Raw genomic sequence first — 18,745 nt, 5'->3', positions numbered from 1 at the left:
GTTGTATGTTCATTTTCCTTCACTTCAATGCATTGAGATTTGATCTTTGATCTTTGATCATCTAGAAGGTTACTTTCTCAGTGTTTGGATATTTGTTAGTTTTCTCCTTTGGATACCTAGTTTGCTTTTTAAATATATTTTTTTTAATGTTGAAATTGTACTTCCGAGAAATTGATCGATAGGGTTGTCTTTGTTTCAGGTGTACAATATAGCGATTCCCCTCCCCTACCCCACCTGCTGTCAGCTCCGGTTGCAGGCACTGATGTGCCTTGGAGACTCAGGTGCACCTCCCCCACCCCTCCTCCCTTCAGCTCCTGTTGCCAGGCACTGGTTTGCATTGGAGACGGAACCCTCGTAGGGGTTCCAAGCACTTCCTAGTGGCCCAGAAGACACTGGTGATCGGAGACCAAGCCACAAGGCTCTTTGGAGCCAGCTGGGGGCCATCCAAATGCCTCCCCACACAGTTCTGGAGCCGCTGTGGGCTGTCCTGGAGCAGCTGTGGGCTGCTGGGTTGGTGATAGACGAACGTTGGCCACATGTGCCACGAGTCTCTGGGTTTCGCTGGGAGATCCTGGTGTGCACTGCAGTGGTGGTGTTCCTGGGAAAGAGTGCACTCAGCTTCCGAAGAAGAAAGTGGCAGTGTGCCCAGAACGAGGAAGTCTCTGGAAAAGGCATGGAGAAGACCGAACCGGACGCACAAGCCCGTGGAGCTGTCGCATCATCCGAGCCGAAGGCCAGTCCTCTCCCGTTCCAGCTTCTTGCTCTGGCTGCCCTGAATCAAGATGCCGGGTATTGGTCAGTGGGAAACACCACGCAACTGCGGAAGGGAGTTCGGGAAAGGCTGTTGAAGAGCCCTCAGCAGCTGCCTCCTGAAAATCCCATCTGTGGAGCAGCCCAGGAAGATGGAGAAGCCCTGGTGAGGAAAACACCAGAAGGCTTCAAGGACAGCCGTGATCTGCAGGCAAGTGCAGACCCGCTGGTTCAGGAGATTGGCAGCTGTGGACAGAGAGTGCAGGACGAGGCAGGGCAGGCAGGCAGGCCAGAGCTTCCTGAAGGAGGAGTGCGGCGGCAGGCCAGCGCTGAGGGCCAGAGCCAACAGCACACCCTCAGCCAGATCCTCCTGAAGGGGATGCATGTGCTAGAGCTGCTTGGAGATCATCTGGAAGGTGGGGGCTCAAGGAGGCAGGTGGAGACTGGCTCCTCCTCCCCTGACCACGTGCCCTCAGGCGGGGGCCCCGTGAACCAATTCAAGCCGTCCAGGGCACTGAAGAAGGCACGTCAGAGGAATGAAGAGCTCCCAAGAAACCCAACAAGCCACCAAGCTGAGCAAGGACCTGTTCACCTTCGGAACACCCTCCTGGACGGTGAGATTCCGAAGTTGCGCCTGAAGCTTGAGGCAGAGCCGAAGCTGTGCGAAGAGCACCTCAGACACCTGGAGAGGAAGATGATGGAGGAGAAGGCACGCTGCCTGCAAGTGAAGAACGAGCTTGCCAAGGTGCGCAGGAAGGCGGATGCTGCCCACTGGCACTTGGGCCTCTATAGGAACATGGCCGCCGACCTGCACCGAGAATGGCAGCAAATCGCCTCCTTGCATGAGCGGGAGCGCCTCGTGGTGGAGAAGAGGAGTGAGGAGAGCCAGAAGGCTGTCCTGTGGGCAGAGAGGGAGTTCCAAAGGCTCCAGGCCCAAAACCATTGCCTCAGGCAGAAGCTGGCCAACTCTGGGCCCAAGGTCCAGCCTGTCTCCGGGGGGCCTCCTGCTCCTGCTCCTGCTGTTCCGGGCACAGCCTCCAAATACCCTCAAGGGCCAAAGGCTCCCCTGAAACCCAGGAAGCCCAAGAAGGGAGCAAGGGTGCACTGGCCAGACTCCAAGTTCTCGGGTCCCCTGCAGGTCTGATTCCCTTGCCCAGCAGCCACCAACACTCACAACCAGAGCACAAAAGCTCCTGTGCTTACCCCTTCAGCCATACCCATGGCTCCTTTGACTTGAGATCCACCCCATCCTTTAGCCTGATGCTCCATATTCCCTGGAGCCGTATGAGTGTGAGAGAATATTTTTCAGTGTTCAGCGTAACACAAATAAAAATAAAAATATCCAATGGCTGAGACTCCTGCTACTGAGAATGGATTTGATTAAGGGATTCTATGCCAAGCAAGGGACGGTTTGAAGTGTCTTGTATCGATCCCTTAATCGTCCCAATAACCCAGTGTGTCATGTCTGACTGAGGTTCAGACAGGGGAAACAACTTGCCCCAAGATCACACAGCTAGTGAATTTCAGAGCTCCCGTTCCAAACCAGGGTTGTCTAATGATCACCTGCTGTGCCAATAACTTCTACTACTATGCCCACTACTGTTCTTCTTCTTCTTCTTCTTCTTCTTCTTCTTCTTCTTCTTCTTTGGAGAGACAGAAAGGGTGACGGCGCACACATACACACACACACACACAAAGGAACGCACACACATGCAGGCGGGGGAGGGGCCGAGTTAGAGAGATTCCTCGACAGGCTTCGGACTCAAGTGCTGAACCAGACGCTGGTCTGGATTTCCCAGATCAAGTGATCAGCCCTGAACCGAAATCAGGAGCCAGACACTGAACTGACAGGCACCCTTGGGCAAGGAACTTCTAGGCAAGCTGCTGAAGGATCCCAGAAGGGCTTGGTAAAATGTTCCCCTCGTTCACGTCCTAGGATGTGATGATTCTATGCAAAGATAATAGTGCATATAATATAATCTAACATAATATATAATAATATAAGGATGCAGAGATTATAGTGGTGGCTAGCTGAGGTCAAGTCCCAGCCAAGTAGGGAGGGCAGCCTTTAAGGGTCTCCAACGATTCCCATCTTGGGTACACATCGTTTTGTGTTCCATACTCCACCTCTTGATTCGAGTCAGAACTACTGACTCCCTTGTAAAGGACAGAATGTGGCCAAAGTGATAGGATGTCCCTTCGGAGGTGAGTTGACAAAGAGACTGGTCTCTTCTTGGGCTTGCCCGCCCTCCGTCCCTCCCTCCCTCATCTGTTCCCAGGGAAGCCAGCTGCTCCTTGGGAGCTTTATGCTGGAGAGGCCCATGGGGCAAGGAATGACTATTTCTTGCTTCCAGCAATGGAGGGCCTCTGGCTGCTCACAGCCAGCTGAGTGAGCTCAAAAGCAGACTTACCCCCAACAAGCCTGCAGATGACTGAAGATCCAGAGGCCCTCTGGACTGCAGCCTTGTGAGAGATCCTGAGCCACAGGGACCTGGCTAGTTGCCCCTGGATGGCTGGCCCACAGAAACCATATCAGGTTATGAATGTTGTTTTAGGCCCATTGGTTCGGGGAAAACCTTCAAGAAAGACAGGAGTGGGAAGCCAAATGTTTGGCTTCTGACCCACCCCCCTCTCCTGGGGTTGAAATTCCAGGGAAATCAAGAGATGGTAGAAACGCCTGAGAGATGAGGGTAAACAATGGAAGAGAGAGGACATCTATTCTGATCGCCATGGATCTCTCTGAGAGGACATCCTCCCACTTGATCCTCCTGTGTCGAAGGGTGGCAAATGCAGGGGGAGACACCTGGCAGTGTGGTCCAAGTCGGCTGAGAGCACTCGACCCAGCCCCACAGAGCCTCCTAGAAGGCAAAGAAAGAGCCCAGAAGTTCCCTGGGGCCCCTAGAGGAGGCCCCGAGAGAAGGAGATGAGTTGAAAGCCTGGGACCTGGTCGTTGGACTTCTAGGCTGGAGGGGAGATGGCCTGTGGAAGGGCCACTGCCCGCAACCCCTGTTGGACCAGACCCCTCCTGTCTGCTTTGGGAGACTGGGGGTGAATATGAGAATGAATTCATGTAGAAGAGATGGTGTTCTAATGCTTGGTTTCAACTTCTTGAAATCCTTTCAACTTCTTGAAATCGTTGACATTCCTTTTCTCCTTGTCCCCAGGACCACCATGAATGGGAAGGGGCCTTCAAAGAAGCAAGATGAGAACATCTCTTACAAGGCTGTCCAGTGTCAATATCCAACCACTGCAGTCACTTCTACCCCCTTGGCAGCCCCACTGCTTCCATCAGGACACAGATCCGTTCCTGTACAGGTTTTTGAGCAAACGTAAGTTTGGATTTCTCGCAGAGAAATGCTAAGTGTGCAATGACTGCGGTCCTAGGGTGGTTGCAAGTCTAGTTTTCAGAGAAACTGTGTGGAGGGTTGGGTCACTATCCTGTGCACCCGAAAAGCATATTCTACTGCTTGTTCCCTGGAATTTAAATCCAGGCCTTGAAAAAGAAAAGGAACTGTGAACTGTTTTCAAGAGGGAGCTCTATCACCTTCCATTCCCAACAGCGATGCAGGAGCGATCCAGTCGTTCCACATCCTGCCTTGCATTGGGGAGTGGGGTCTCTCTCTCCCTCTCGGGTGCATTTGGTTTGCATCATGCTGATAGGTGTGCAGTGAGAGCTCATTGGAGTTTGAATTTGAATTGCTCCGATGGTAACTTTTTATGGGATTTCCATCTGTATACTCTTTGGTAAAGGGTTTCGGTCTTTTGCCCATTTTTTTTGTTTTTGTTCTTTTCAGACTGGATGGCTTGCTTCTTTGGGGGTCCACTTTTGAGGTTCTCTCCTTCCGACAGGAGTCCTTTATCAGGTATGTGGTTTGCACCTATTTTCTCCCAGTTTGTAGCTTCCCTTTTGGGTCTTCTTCACAAGGTGTTTCACACATTACAGACTTCCAATTCTGATTGTTGGATCATGTCTAATGAATCAACTCTTCTTGAACGGAACATGATTTGATGTCCAGTCGGAGGATTCTTTACCTAGCTGTCCATTCTGGACATTTTTTTCCCTAGAAGATTTATCATTTTACGTAGAAGGCGGTGATTAATTTTGAGTTAATTTAACAAATTTTTTTTTCTTTTTGAGAGAGTGAGCATGCGCATGAGTGGGGCGTGGGGTGGAGGGAGAAGCGAAAAGAGCGTCCTTAAGCAGACTCCCCAGTGAGCTTGGAGCCTGATTTTGTCCCGGGACCCTGAGAGCATGACAAGAGCCGAAATTAAGAGCTGGCTGCCTCAGCGACTGAGTCACCCAGGCGCCATGAGTTCAGTTTTGTACAGAGGATGAGCCTTCGATTGTGGTCCTCGTCCTCCTCGTCCTCCACCTCCACCTCCTCCTCCTCTCTGCCCCTCCCTCTTCTTCTTGGGCCTCCTTCTTCTTCTTTGTCTCTGGAAGTCCACTTGCTCTAGCACCATTTCTTCAAAACGCTGTCACTCCTCCATTGAATTGCTTTTCCCCTTTGTCAGAATCCCATTTACATGTTGGTGGTTGGTCTCTTTCTGGGTTTGATCCTGTTCCACTTATCTATCTTTATACTGTTCCATTTGTCTATCCCTTCACCAACACCACACATTTTTGATTACTATAGCTGTAGATCTTGAAACTGGGTGGAAGGATTCCTTTGGTTTTCTTCTTTAGTTTTATTTTCTCATCTTTTTCTAGGTTCTGACGTGGAGAGCTTATTGTTTTCAGACAGAGAGAGAGAGAGAGAGAGAGAGAGACAGGGAAGGGGTGCAGAGAGAGAGAGAGAGAGAGAGAGAGAGAGAGATATGATTAAAGAGCCTCCATGCCCAGCACCAGCACAATGCAGGTTCAGTCTCACAACCTCGAGTTTCATCATGACCCGAGTCAAAATCAAGAGTTGGACTAACTGACTGAGCCTCCCAGATGCTCCTCCTCCTTTCTAACATAGGCAGTGATTGCTCTACATGGTGCTGTCCATTGATTGTGCTGTGTCCCACACATTTTCATATGTTGTATGTTCATTTTCCTTCACTTCAATGCATTGAGATTTGATCTTTGGTCTTTGATCATCTAGAAGGTTACTTTCTCAGTGTTTGGATATTTGTTAGATTTCTCCTTTGGATACCTAGTTTGCTTTTTAAATATATTTTTTTTAATGTTGAAATTGTACTTCCGAGAAATTGATCGATAGGGTTGTCTTTGTTTCAGGTGTACAATATAGCGATTCCCCTCCCCTACCCCACCTGCTGTCAGCTCCGGTTGCAGGCACTGATGTGCCTTGGAGACTCAGGTGCACCTCCCCCACCCCTCCTCCCTTCAGCTCCTGTTGCCAGGCACTGGTTTGCGTTGGAGACGGAACCCTCGTAGGGGTTCCAAGCACTTCCTAGTGGCCCAGAAGACACTGGTGATGGGAGACCAAGCCACAAGGCTCTTTGGAGCCAGCTGGGGGCCATCCAAATGCCTCCCCACACAGTTCTGGAGCCGCTGTGGGCTGTCCTGGAGCAGCTGTGGGCTGCTGGGTTGGTGATATCCGAACGTTGGCCACATGTGCCACGAGTCTCTGGGTTTCGCTGGGAGATCCTGGTGTGCACTGCAGTGGTGGTGTTCCTGGGAAAGAGTGCACTCAGCTTCCGAAGAAGAAAGTGGCAGTGTGCCCAGAACGAGGAAGTCTCTGGAAAAGGCATGGAGAAGACCGAACCGGACGCACAAGCCCGTGGAGCTGTCGCATCATCCGAGCCGAAGGCCAGTCCTCTCCCGTTCCAGCTTCTTGCTCTGGCTGCCCTGAATCAAGATGCCGGGTATTGGTCAGTGGGAAACACCACGCAACTGCGGAAGGGAGTTCGGGAAAGGCTGTTGAAGAGCCCTCACCAGCTGCCTCCTGAAAATCCCATCTGTGGAGCAGCCCAGGAAGATGGAGAAGCCCTGGTGAGGAAAACACCAGAAGGCTTCAAGGACAGCCGTGATCTGCAGGCAAGTGCAGACCCGCTGGTTCAGGAGATTGGCAGCTGTGGACAGAGAGTGCAGGACGAGGCAGGGCAGGCAGGCAGGCCAGAGCTTCCTGAAGGAGGAGTGCGGCGGCAGGCCAGCGCTGAGGGCCAGAGCCAACAGCACACCCTCAGCCAGATCCTCCTGAAGGGGATGCATGTGCTAGAGCTGCTTGGAGATCATCTGGAAGGTGGGGGCTCAAGGAGGCAGGTGGAGACTGGCTCCTCCTCCCCTGACCACGTGCCCTCAGGCGGGAGCCCCGTGAACCAATTCAAGCCGTCCAGGGCACTGAAGAAGGCACGTCAGAGGAATGAAGAGCTCCCAAGAAACCCAACAAGCCACCAAGCTGAGCAAGGACCTGTTCACCTTCGGAACACCCTCCTGGATGGTGAGATTCCGAAGTTGCGCCTGAAGCTTGAGGCAGAGCCGAAGCTGTGCGAAGAGCACCTCAGACACCTGGAGAGGAAGATGATGGAGGAGAAGGCACGCTGCCTGCAAGTGAAGAACGAGCTTGCCAAGGTGCGCAGGAAGGCGGATGCTGCCCACTGGCACTTGGGCCTCTATAGGAACATGGCCGCCGACCTGCACCGAGAATGGCAGCAAATCGCCTCCTTGCATGAGCGGGAGCGCCTCGTGGTGGAGAAGAGGAGTGAGGAGAGCCAGAAGGCTGTCCTGTGGGCAGAGAGGGAGTTCCAAAGGCTCCAGGCCCAAAACCATTGCCTCAGGCAGAAGCTGGCCAACTCTGGGCCCAAGGTCTAGCCTGTCTCCGGGGGGCCTCCTGCTCCTGCTCCTGCTGTTCCGGGCACAGCCTCCCAATACCCTCAAGGGCCAAAGGCTCCCCTGAAACCCAGGAAGCCCAAGAAGGGAGCAAGGGTGCACTGGCCCGACTCCAAGTTCTCGGGTCCCCTGCAGGTCTGATTCCCTTGCCCAGCAGCCACCAACACTCACAACCAGAGCACAAAAGCTCCTGTGCTTACCCCTTCAGCCATACCCATGGCTCCTTTGACTTGAGATCCACCCCATCCTTTAGCCTGATGCTCCATATTCCCTGGAGCCGTATGAGTGTGAGAGAATATTTTTCAGTGTTCAGCGTAACACAAATAAAAATAAAAATATCCAATGGCTGAGACTCCTGCTACTGAGAATGGATTTGATTAAGGGATTCTATGCCAAGCAAGGGACGGTTTGAAGTGTCTTGTATCGATCCCTTAATCGTCCCAATAACCCAGTGTGTCATGTCTGACTGAGGTTCAGACAGGGGAAACAACTTGCCCCAAGATCACACAGCTAGTGAATTTCAGAGCTCCCGTTCCAAACCAGGGTTGTCTAATGATCACCTGCTGTGCCAATAACTTCTACTACTATGCCTACTACTGTTCTTCTTCTTCTTCTTCTTCGTCTTCTTCTTCTTCTTCTTCTTCTTCTTCTTCTTCTTCTTCTTCTTCTTCTTCTTCTTCTTCTTCTTCGGAGAGACAGAAAGGGTGACGGCGCACACACACACACACACAAAGGAACGCACACACATGCAGGCGGGGGAGGGGCCGAGTTAGAGAGATTCCTCGACAGGCTTGGGACTCAAGTGCTGAACCAGACGCTGGTCTGGATTTCCCAGATCACGTGATCAGCCCTGAACCGAAATCAGGAGCCAGACACTGAACTGACAGGCACCCTTGGGCAAGGAACTTCTAGGCAAGCTGCTGAAGGATCCCAGAAGGGCTTGGTAAAATGTTCCCCTCGTTCACGTCCTAGGATGTGATGATTCTATGCAAAGATAATAGTGCATATAATATAATCTAACATAATATATAATAATAGAAGGATGCAGAGATTATAGTGGTGGCTAGCTGAGGTCAAGTCCCAGCCAAGTAGGGAGGGCAGCCTTTAAGGGTCTCCAACGATTCCCATCTTGGGTACACATCGTTTTGTGTTCCATACTCCACCTCTTGATTCGAGTCAGAACTACTGACTCCCTTGTAAAGGACAGAATGTGGCCAAAGTGATAGGATGTCCCTTCGGAGGTGAGTTGACAAAGAGACTGGTCTCCTCTTGGGCTTGCCCGCCCTCCGTCCCTCCCTCCCTCATCTGTTCCCAGGGAAGCCAGCTGCTCCTTGGGAGCTTTATGCTGGAGAGGCCCATGGGGCAAGGAATGACTATTTCTTGCTTCCAGCAATGGAGGGCCTCTGGCTGCTCACAGCTAGCTGAGTGAGCTCAAAAGCAGACTTACCCCCAACAAGCCCGCAGATGACTGAAGATCCAGAGGCCCTCTGGACTGCAGCCTTGTGAGAGATCCTGAGCCACAGGGACCTGGCTAGTTGCACCTGGATGGCTGGCCCACAGAAACCATATCAGGTTATGAATGTTGTTTTAGGCCCATTGGTTCGGGGAAAACCTTCAAGAAAGACAGGAGTGGGAAGCCAAATGTTTGGCTTCTGACCCACCCCCCCTCTCCTGGGGTTGAAATTCCAGGGAAATCAAGAGATGGTAGAAACGCCTGAGAGATGAGGGTAAACAATGGAAGAGAGAGGATATCTGTTCTGATCGCCATGGATCTCTCTGAGAGGACATCCTCCCACTTGATCCTCCTGTGTCGAAGGGTGGCAAATGCAGGGGGAGACACCTGGCAGTGTGGTCCAAGTCGGCTGAGAGCACTCGACCCAGCCCCACAGAGCCTCCTAGAAGGCAGAGAAAGAGCCCAGAAGTTCCCTGGGGCCCCTAGAGAAGGCCCCGAGAGAAGGAGATGAGTTGAAAGCCTGGGACCTGGTCGTTGGACTTCTAGACTGGAGGGGAGATGGCCTGTGGAAGGGCCACTGCCCGCAACCCCTGTTGGACCAGACCCCTCCTGTCTGCTTTGGGAGACTGGGGGTGAATATGAGAATGAATTCATGTAGAAGAGATGGTGTTCTAATGCTTGGTTTCAACTTCTTGAAATCCTTTCAACTTCTTGAAATCATTGACATTCCTTTTCTCCTTGTCCCCAGGACCACCATGAATGGGAAGGGGCCTTCAAAGAAGCAAGATGAGAACATCTCTTACAAGGCTGTCCAGTGTCAATATCCAACCACTGCAGTCACTTCTACCCCCTTGGCAGCCCCACTGCTTCCATCAGGACACAGATCCGTTCCTGTACAGGTTTTTGAGCAAACGTAAGTTTGGATTTCTCGCAGAGAAATGCCAAGAGTGCAATGACTGGGGTCCTAGGGTGGTTGCAAGTCTAGTTTTCAGAGAAACTGTGTGGAGGGTTGGGTCACTATCCTGTGCACCCGAAAAGCATATTCTACTGCTTGTTCCCTGGAATTTAAATCCAGGCCTTGAAAAAGAAAAGGAACTGTGAACTGTTTTCAAGAGGGAGCTCTATCACCTTCCATTCCCAACAGCGATGCAGGAGCGATCCAGTCGTTCCACATCCTGCCTTGCATTGGGGAGTGGGGTCTCTCTCTCCCTCTCGGGTGCATTTGGTTTGCATCATGCTGATAGGTGTGCAGTGAGAGCTCATTGGAGTTTGAATTTGAATTGCCCCGATGGTACCTTTTTATGGGATTTCCATCTGTATACTCTTTGGTAAAGGGTTTCGGTCTTTTGCCCATTTTTTTTGTTTTTGTTCTTTTCAGACTGGATGGCTTGCTTCTTTGGGGGTCAACTTTTGAGGTTCTCTCCTTCCGACAGGAGTCCTTTATCAGGTATGTGGTTTGCACCTATTTTCTCCCAGTTTGTAGCTTCCCTTTTGGGTCTTCTTCACAAGGTGTTTCACACATTACAGACTTCCAATTCTGATTGTTGGATCATGTCTAATGAATCAACTCTTCTTGAACGGAACATGATTTGATGTCCAGTCGGAGGATTCTTTACCTAGCTGTCCATTCTGGACATTTTTTTCCCTAGAAGATTTATCATTTTACGTAGAAGGCGGTGATTAATTTTGAGTTAATTTAACAAATTTTTTTTTCTTTTTGAGAGAGTGAGCATGCGCATGAGTGGGGCGTGGGGTGGAGGGAGAAGCGAAAAGAGCGTCCTTAAGCAGACTCCCCAGTGAGCTTGGAGCCTGATTTTGTCCCGGGACCCTGAGAGCATGACAAGAGCCGAAATTAAGAGCTGGCTGCCTCAGCGACTGAGTCACCCAGGCGCCACGAGTTCAGTTTTGTACAGAGGATGAGCCTTCGATTGTGGTCCTCGTCCTCCTCGTCCTCCACCTCCACCTCCTCCTCCTCCTCCTCTCTGCCCCTCCCTCTTCTTCTTGGGCCTCCTTCTTCTTCTTTGTCTCTGGAAGTCCACTTGCTCTAGCACCATTTCTTCAAAACGCTGTCACTCCTCCATTGAATTGCTTTTCCCCTTTGTCAGAATCCCATTGACATGTTGGTGGTTGGTCTCTTTCTGGGTTTGATCCTGTTCCACTTATCTATCTTTATACTGTTCCATTTGTCTATCCCTTCACCAACACCACACATTTTTGATTACTATAGCTGTAGATCTTGAAACTGGGTGGAAGGATTCCTTTGGTTTTCTTCTTTAGTTTTATTTTCTCATCTTTTTCTAGGTTCTGACGTGGAGAGCTTATTGTTTTCAGACAGAGAGAGAGAGAGAGACAGGGAAGGGGTGCAGAGAGAGAGAGAGAGAGAGAGAGAGAGAGAGATATGATTAAAGAGCCTCCATGCCCAGCACCAGCACAATGCAGGTTCAGTCTCACAACCTCGAGTTTAATCATGACCCGAGTCAAAATCAAGAGTTGGACTAACTGACTGAGCCTCCCAGATGCTCCTCCTCCTTTCTAACATAGGCAGTGATTGCTCTACATGGTGCTGTCCATTGATTGTGCTGTGTCCCACACATTTTCATATGTTGTATGTTCATTTTCCTTCACTTCAATGCATTGAGATTTGATCTTTGGTCTTTGATCATCTAGAAGGTTACTTTCTCAGTGTTTGGATATTTGTTAGATTTCTCCTTTGGATACCTAGTTTGCTTTTTAAATATATTTTTTTTAATGTTGAAATTGTACTTCCGAGAAATTGATCGATAGGGTTGTCTTTGTTTCAGGTGTACAATATAGCGATTCCCCTCCCCTGCCCCACCTGCTGTCAGCTCCGGTTGCAGGCACTGATGTGCCTTGGAGACTCAGGTGCACCTCCCCCACCCCTCCTCCCTTCAGCTCCTGTTGCCAGGCACTGGTTTGCGTTGGAGACGGAACCCTCGTAGGGGTTCCAAGCACTTCCTAGTGGCCCAGAAGACACTGGTGATGGGAGACCAAGCCACAAGGCTCTTTGGAGCCAGCTGGGGGCCATCCAAATGCCTCCCCACACAGTTCTGGAGCCGCTGTGGGCTGTCCTGGAGCAGCTGTGGGCTGCTGGGTTGGTGATAGACGAACGTTGGCCACATGTGCCACGAGTCTCTGGGTTTCGCTGGGAGATCCTGGTGTGCACTGCAGTGGTGGTGTTCCTGGGAAAGAGTGCACTCAGCTTCCGAAGAAGAAAGTGGCAGTGTGCCCAGAACGAGGAAGTCTCTGGAAAAGGCATGGAGAAGACCGAACCGGACGCACAAGCCCGTGGAGCTGTCGCATCATCCGAGCCGAAGGCCAGTCCTCTCCCGTTCCAGCTTCTTGCTCTGGCTGCCCTGAATCAAGATGCCGGGTATTGGTCAGTGGGAAACACCACGCAACTGCGGAAGGGAGTTCGGGAAAGGCTGTTGAAGAGCCCTCAGCAGCTGCCTCCTGAAAATCCCATCTGTGGAGCAGCCCAGGAAGATGGAGAAGCCCTGGTGAGGAAAACACCAGAAGGCTTCAAGGACAGCCGTGATCTGCAGGCAAGTGCAGACCCGCTGGTTCAGGAGATTGGCAGCTGTGGACAGAGAGTGCAGGACGAGGCAGGGCAGGCAGGCAGGCCAGAGCTTCCTGAAGGAGGAGTGCGGCGGCAGGCCAGCGCTGAGGGCCAGAGCCAACAGCACACCCTCAGCCAGATCCTCCTGAAGGGGATGCATGTGCTAGAGCTGCTTGGAGATCATCTGGAAGGTGGGGGCTCAAGGAGGCAGGTGGAGACTGGCTCCTCCTCCCCTGACCACGTGCCCTCAGGCGGGAGCCCCGTGAACCAATTCAAGCCGTCCAGGGCACTGAAGAAGGCACGTCAGAGGAATGAAGAGCTCCCAAGAAACCCAACAAGCCACCAAGCTGAGCAAGGACCTGTTCACCTTCGGAACACCCTCGTGGACGGTGAGATTCCGAAGTTGCGCCTGAAGCTTGAGGCAGAGCCGAAGCTGTGCGAAGAGCACCTCAGACACCTGGAGAGGAAGATGATGGAGGAGAAGGCACGCTGCCTGCAAGTGAAGAACGAGCTTGCCAAGGTGCGCAGGAAGGCGGATGCTGCCCACTGGCACTTGGGCCTCTATAGGAACATGGCCGCCGACCTGCACCGAGAATGGCAGCAAATCGCCTCCTTGCATGAGCGGGAGCGCCTCGTGGTGGAGAAGAGGAGTGAGGAGAGCCAGAAGGCTGTCCTGTGGGCAGAGAGGGAGTTCCAAAGGCTCCAGGCCCAAAACCATTGCCTCAGGCAGAAGCTGGCCAACTCTGGGCCCAAGGTCCAGCCTGTCTCCGGGGGGCCTCCTGCTCCTGCTCCTGCTGTTCCGGGCACAGCCTCCAAATACCCTCAAGGGCCAAAGGCTCCCCTGAAACCCAGGAAGCCCAAGAAGGGAGCAAGGGTGCACTGGCCCGACTCCAAGTTCTCGGGTCCCCTGCAGGTCTGATTCCCTTGCCCAGCAGCCACCAACACTCACAACCAGAGCACAAAAGCTCCTGTGCTTACCCCTTCAGCCATACCCATGGCTCCTTTGACTTGAGATCCACCCCATCCTTTAGCCTGATGCTCCATATTCCCTGGAGCCGTATGAGTGTGAGAGAATATTTTTCAGTGTTCAGCGTAACACAAATAAAAATAAAAATATCCAATGGCTGAGACTCCTGCTACTGAGAATGGATTTGATTAAGGGATTCTATGCCAAGCAAGGGACGGTTTGAAGTGTCTTGTATCGATCCCTTAATCGTCCCAATAACCCAGTGTGTCATGTCTGACTGAGGTTCAGACAGGGGAAACAACTTGCCCCAAGATCACACAGCTAGTGAATTTCAGAGCTCCCGTTCCAAACCAGGGTTGTCTAATGATCACCTGCTGTGCCAATAACTTCTACTACTATGCCTACTACTGTTCTTCTTCTTCTTCTTCTTCTTCTTCTTCTTCTTCTTCTTCGAGACAGAAAGGGTGACGGCGCACACATACACACACACACACACAAAGGAACGCACACACATGCAGGCGGGGGAGGGGCCGAGTTAGAGAGATTCCTCGACAGGCTTCGGACTCAAGTGCTGAACCAGACGCTGGTCTGGATTTCCCAGATCACGTGATCAGCCCTGAACCGAAATCAGGAGCCAGACACTGAACTGACAGGCACCCTTGGGCAAGGAACTTCTAGGCAAGCTGCTGAAGGATCCCAGAAGGGCTTGGTAAAATGTTCCCCTCGTTCACGTCCTAGGATGTGATGATTCTATGCAAAGATAATAGTGCATATAATATAATCTAACATAATATATAATAATATAAGGATGCAGAGATTATAGTGGTGGCTAGCTGAGGTCAAGTCCCAGCCAAGTAGGGAGGGCAGCCTTTAAGGGTCTCCAACGATTCCCATCTTGGGTACACATCGTTTTGTGTTCCATACTCCACCTCTTGATTCGAGACAGAACTACTGACTCCCTTGTAAAGGACAGAATGTGGCCAAAGTGATAGGATGTCCCTTCGGAGGTGAGTTGACAAAGAGACTGGTCTCCTCTTGGGCTTGCCCGCCCTCCGTCCCTCCCTCCCGCATCTGTTCCCAGGGAAGCCAGCTGCTCCTTGGGAGCTTTATGCTGGAGAGGCCCATGGGGCAAGGAATGACTATTTCTTGCTTCCAGCAATGGAGGGCCTCTGGCTGCTCACAGCCAGCTGAGTGAGCTCAAAAGCAGACTTACCCCCAACAAGCCCGCAGATGACTGAAGATCCAGAGGCACTCTGGACTGCAGCCTTGTGAGAGATCCTGAGCCACAGGGACCTGGCTAGTTGCACCTGGATGGCTGGCCCACAGAAACCATATCAGGTTATGAATGTTGTTTTAGGCCCATTGGTTCGGGGAAAACCTTCAAGAAAGACAGGAGTGGGAAGCCAAATGTTTGGCTTCTGACCCACCCCCCCTCTCCTGGGGTTGAAATTCCAGGGAAATCAAGAGATGGTAGAAACGCCTGAGAGATGAGGGTAAACAATGGAAGAGAGAGGATATCTGTTCTGATCGCCATGGATCTCTCTGAGAGGACATCCTCCCACTTGATCCTCCTGTGTCGAAGGGTGGCAAATGCAGGGGGAGACACCTGGCAGTGTGGTCCAAGTCGGCTGAGAGCACTCGACCCAGCCCCACAGAGCCTCCTAGAAGGCAGAGAAAGAGCCCAGAAGTTCCCTGGGGCCCCTAGAGAAGGCCCCGAGAGAAGGAGATGAGTTGAAAGCCTGGGACCTGGTCGTTGGACTTCTAGACTGGAGGGGAGATGGCCTGTGGAAGGGCCACTGCCCGCAACCCCTGTTGGACCAGACCCCTCCTGTCTGCTTTGGGAGACTGGGGGTGAATATGAGAATGAATTCATGTAGAAGAGATGGTGTTCTAATGCTTGGTTTCAACTTCTTGAAATCCTTTCAACTTCTTGAAATCGTTGACATTCCTTTTCTCCTTGTCCCCAGGACCACCATGAATGGGAAGGGGCCTTCAAAGAAGCAAGATGAGAACATCTCTTACAAGGCTGTCCAGTGTCAATATCCAACCACTGCAGTCACTTCTACCCCCTTGGCAGCCCCACTGCTTCCATCAGGACACAGATCCGTTCCTGTACAGGTTTTGGAGCAAACGTAAGTTTGGATTTCTCGCAGAGAAATGCCAAGAGTGCAATGACTGGGGTCCTAGGGTGGTTGCAAGTCTAGTTTTCAGAGAAACTGTGTGGAGGGTTCGGTCACTATCCTGTGCACCCGAAAAGCATATTCTACTGCTTGTTCCCTGGAATTTAAATCCAGGCCTTGAAAAAGAAAAGGAACTGTGAACTGTTTTCAAGAGGGAGCTCTATCACCTTCCATTCCCAACAGCGATGCAGGAGCGATCCAGTCGTTCCACATCCTGCCTTGCATTGGGGAGTGGGGTCTCTCTCTCCCTCTCGGGTGCATTTGGTTTGCATCATGCTGATAGGTGTGCAGTGAGAGCTCATTGGAGTTTGAATTTGAATTGCCCCGATGGTACCTTTTTATGGGATTTCCATCTGTATACTCTTTGGTAAAGGGTTTCGGTCTTTTGCCCATTTTTTTTGTTTTTGTTCTTTTCAGACTGGATGGCTTGCTTCTTTGGGGGTCATCTTTTGAGGTTCTCTCCTTCCGACAGGAGTCCTTTATCAGGTATGTGGTTTGCACCTATTTTCTCCCAGTTTGTAGCTTCCCTTTTGGGTCTTCTTCACAAGGTGTTTCACACATTACAGACTTCCAATTCTGACTGTTGGATCATGTCTAATGAATCAACTCTTCTTGAACGGAACATGATTTGATGTCCAGTCGGAGGATTCTTTACCTAGCTGTCCATTCTGGACATTTTTTTCCCTAGAAGATTTATCATTTTACGTAGAAGGCGGTGATTAATTTTGAGTTAATTTAACAAATTTTTTTTTCTTTTTGAGAGAGTGAGCATGCGCATGAGTGGGGCGTGGGGTGGAGGGAGAAGCGAAAAGAGCGTCCTTAAGCAGACTCCCCAGTGAGCTTGGAGCCTGATTTTGTCCCGGGACCCTGAGAGCATGACAAGAGCCGAAATGAAGAGCTGGCTGCCTCAGCGACTGAGTCACCCAGGCGCCACGAGTTCAGTTTTGTACAGAGGATGAGCCTTCGATTGTGGTCCTCGTCCTCCTCGTCCTCCACCTCCACCTCCTCCTCCTCTCTGCCCCTCCCTCTTCTTCTTGGGCCTCCTTCTTCTTCTTTGTCTCTGGAAGTCCACTTGCTCTAGCACCATTTCTTCAAAACGCTGTCACTCCTCCATTGAATTGCTTTTCCCCTTTGTCAGAATCCCATTGACATGTTGGTGGTTGGTCTCTTTCTGGGTTTGATCCTGTTCCACTTATCTATCTTTATACTGTTCCATTTGTCTATCCCTTCACCAACACCACACATTTTTGATTACTATAGCTGTAGATCTTGAAACTGGGTGGAAGGATTCCTTTGGTTTTCTTCTTTAGTTTTATTTTCTCATCTTTTTCTAGGTTCTGACGTGGAGAGCTTATTGTTTTCAGACAGAGAGAGAGAGAGAGAGACAGGGAAGGGGTGCAGAGAGAGAGAGAGAGAGAGAGAGAGAGATATGATTAAAGAGCCTCCATGCCCAGCACCAGCACAATGCAGGTTCAGTCTCACAACCTCGAGTTTAATCATGACCCGAGTCAAAATCAAGAGTTGGACTAACTGACTGAGCCTCCCAGATGCTCCTCCTCCTTTCTAACATAGGCAGTGATTGCTCTACATGGTGCTGTCCATTGATTGTGCTGTGTCCCACACATTTTCATATGTTGTATGTTCATTTTCCTTCACTTCAATGCATTGAGATTTGATCTTTGGTCTTTGATCATCTAGAAGGTTACTTTCTCAGTGTTTGGATATTTGTTAGATTTCTCCTTTGGATACCTAGTTTGCTTTTTAAATATATTTTTTTTAATGTTGAAATTGTACTTCCGAGAAATTGATCGATAGGGTTGTCTTTGTTTCAGGTGTACAATATAGCGATTCCCCTCCCCTACCCCACCTGCTGTCAGCTCCGGTTGCAGGCACTGATGTGCCTTGGAGACTCAGGTGCACCTCCCCCACCCCTCCTCCCTTCAGCTCCTGTTGCCAGGCACTGGTTTGCGTTGGAGACGGAACCCTCGTAGGGGTTCCAAGCACTTCCTAGTGGCCCAGAAGACACTGGTGATCGGAGACCAAGCCACAAGGCTCTTTGGAGCCAGCTGGGGGCCATCCAAATGCCTCCCCACACAGTTCTGGAGCCGCTGTGGGCTGTCCTGGAGCAGCTGTGGGCTGCTGGGTTGGTGATATCCGAACGTTGGCCACATGTGCCACGAGTCTCTGGGTTTCGCTGGGAGATCCTGGTGTGCACTGCAGTGGTGGTGTTCCTGGGAAAGAGTGCACTCAGCTTCCGAAGAAGAAAGTGGCAGTGTGCCCAGAACGAGGAAGTCTCTGGAAAAGGCATGGAGAAGACCGAACCGGACGCACAAGCCCGTGGAGCTGTCGCATCATCCGAGCCGAAGGCCAGTCCTCTCCCGTTCCAGCTTCTTGCTCTGGCTGCCCTGAATCAAGATGCCGGGTATTGGTCAGTGGGAACCACCACGCAACTGCGGAAGGGAGTTCGGGAAAGGCTGTTGAAGAGCCCTCAGCAGCTGCCTCCTGAAAATCCCATCTGTGGAGCAGCCCAGGAAGATGGAGAAGCCCTGGTGAGGAAAACACCAGAAGGCTTCAAGGACAGCCGTGATCTGCAGGCAAGTGCAGACCCGCTGGTTCAGGAGATTGGCAGCTGTGGACAGAGAGTGCAGGACGAGGCAGGGCAGGCAGGCAGGCCAGAGCTTCCTGAAGGAGGAGTGCGGCGGCAGGCCAGCGCTGAGGGCCAGAGCCAACAGCACACCCTCAGCCAGATCCTCCTGAAGGGGATGCATGTGCTAGAGCTGCTTGGAGATCATCTGGAAGGTGGGGGCTCAAGGAGGCAGGTGGAGACTGGCTCCTCCTCCCCTGACCACGTGCCCTCAGGCGGGAGCCCCGTGAACCAATTCAAGCCGTCCAGGGCACTGAAGAAGGCACGTCAGAGGAATGAAGAGCTCCCAAGAAACCCAACAAGCCACCAAGCTGAGCAAGGACCTGTTCACCTTCGGAACACCCTCCTGGACGGTGAGATTCCGAAGTTGCGCCTGAAGCTTGAGGCAGAGCCGAAGCT

The sequence above is a fragment of the Meles meles genome, unplaced genomic scaffold (genome assembly GCF_922984935.1).
Source record: "Meles meles unplaced genomic scaffold, mMelMel3.1 paternal haplotype, whole genome shotgun sequence".
In the NCBI taxonomy this organism is placed as follows: domain Eukaryota; kingdom Metazoa; phylum Chordata; class Mammalia; order Carnivora; family Mustelidae; genus Meles; species Meles meles.
The sequence above is the reverse complement of the archived record's forward strand: the minus strand, read 5'-3'. Positions refer to the sequence as shown.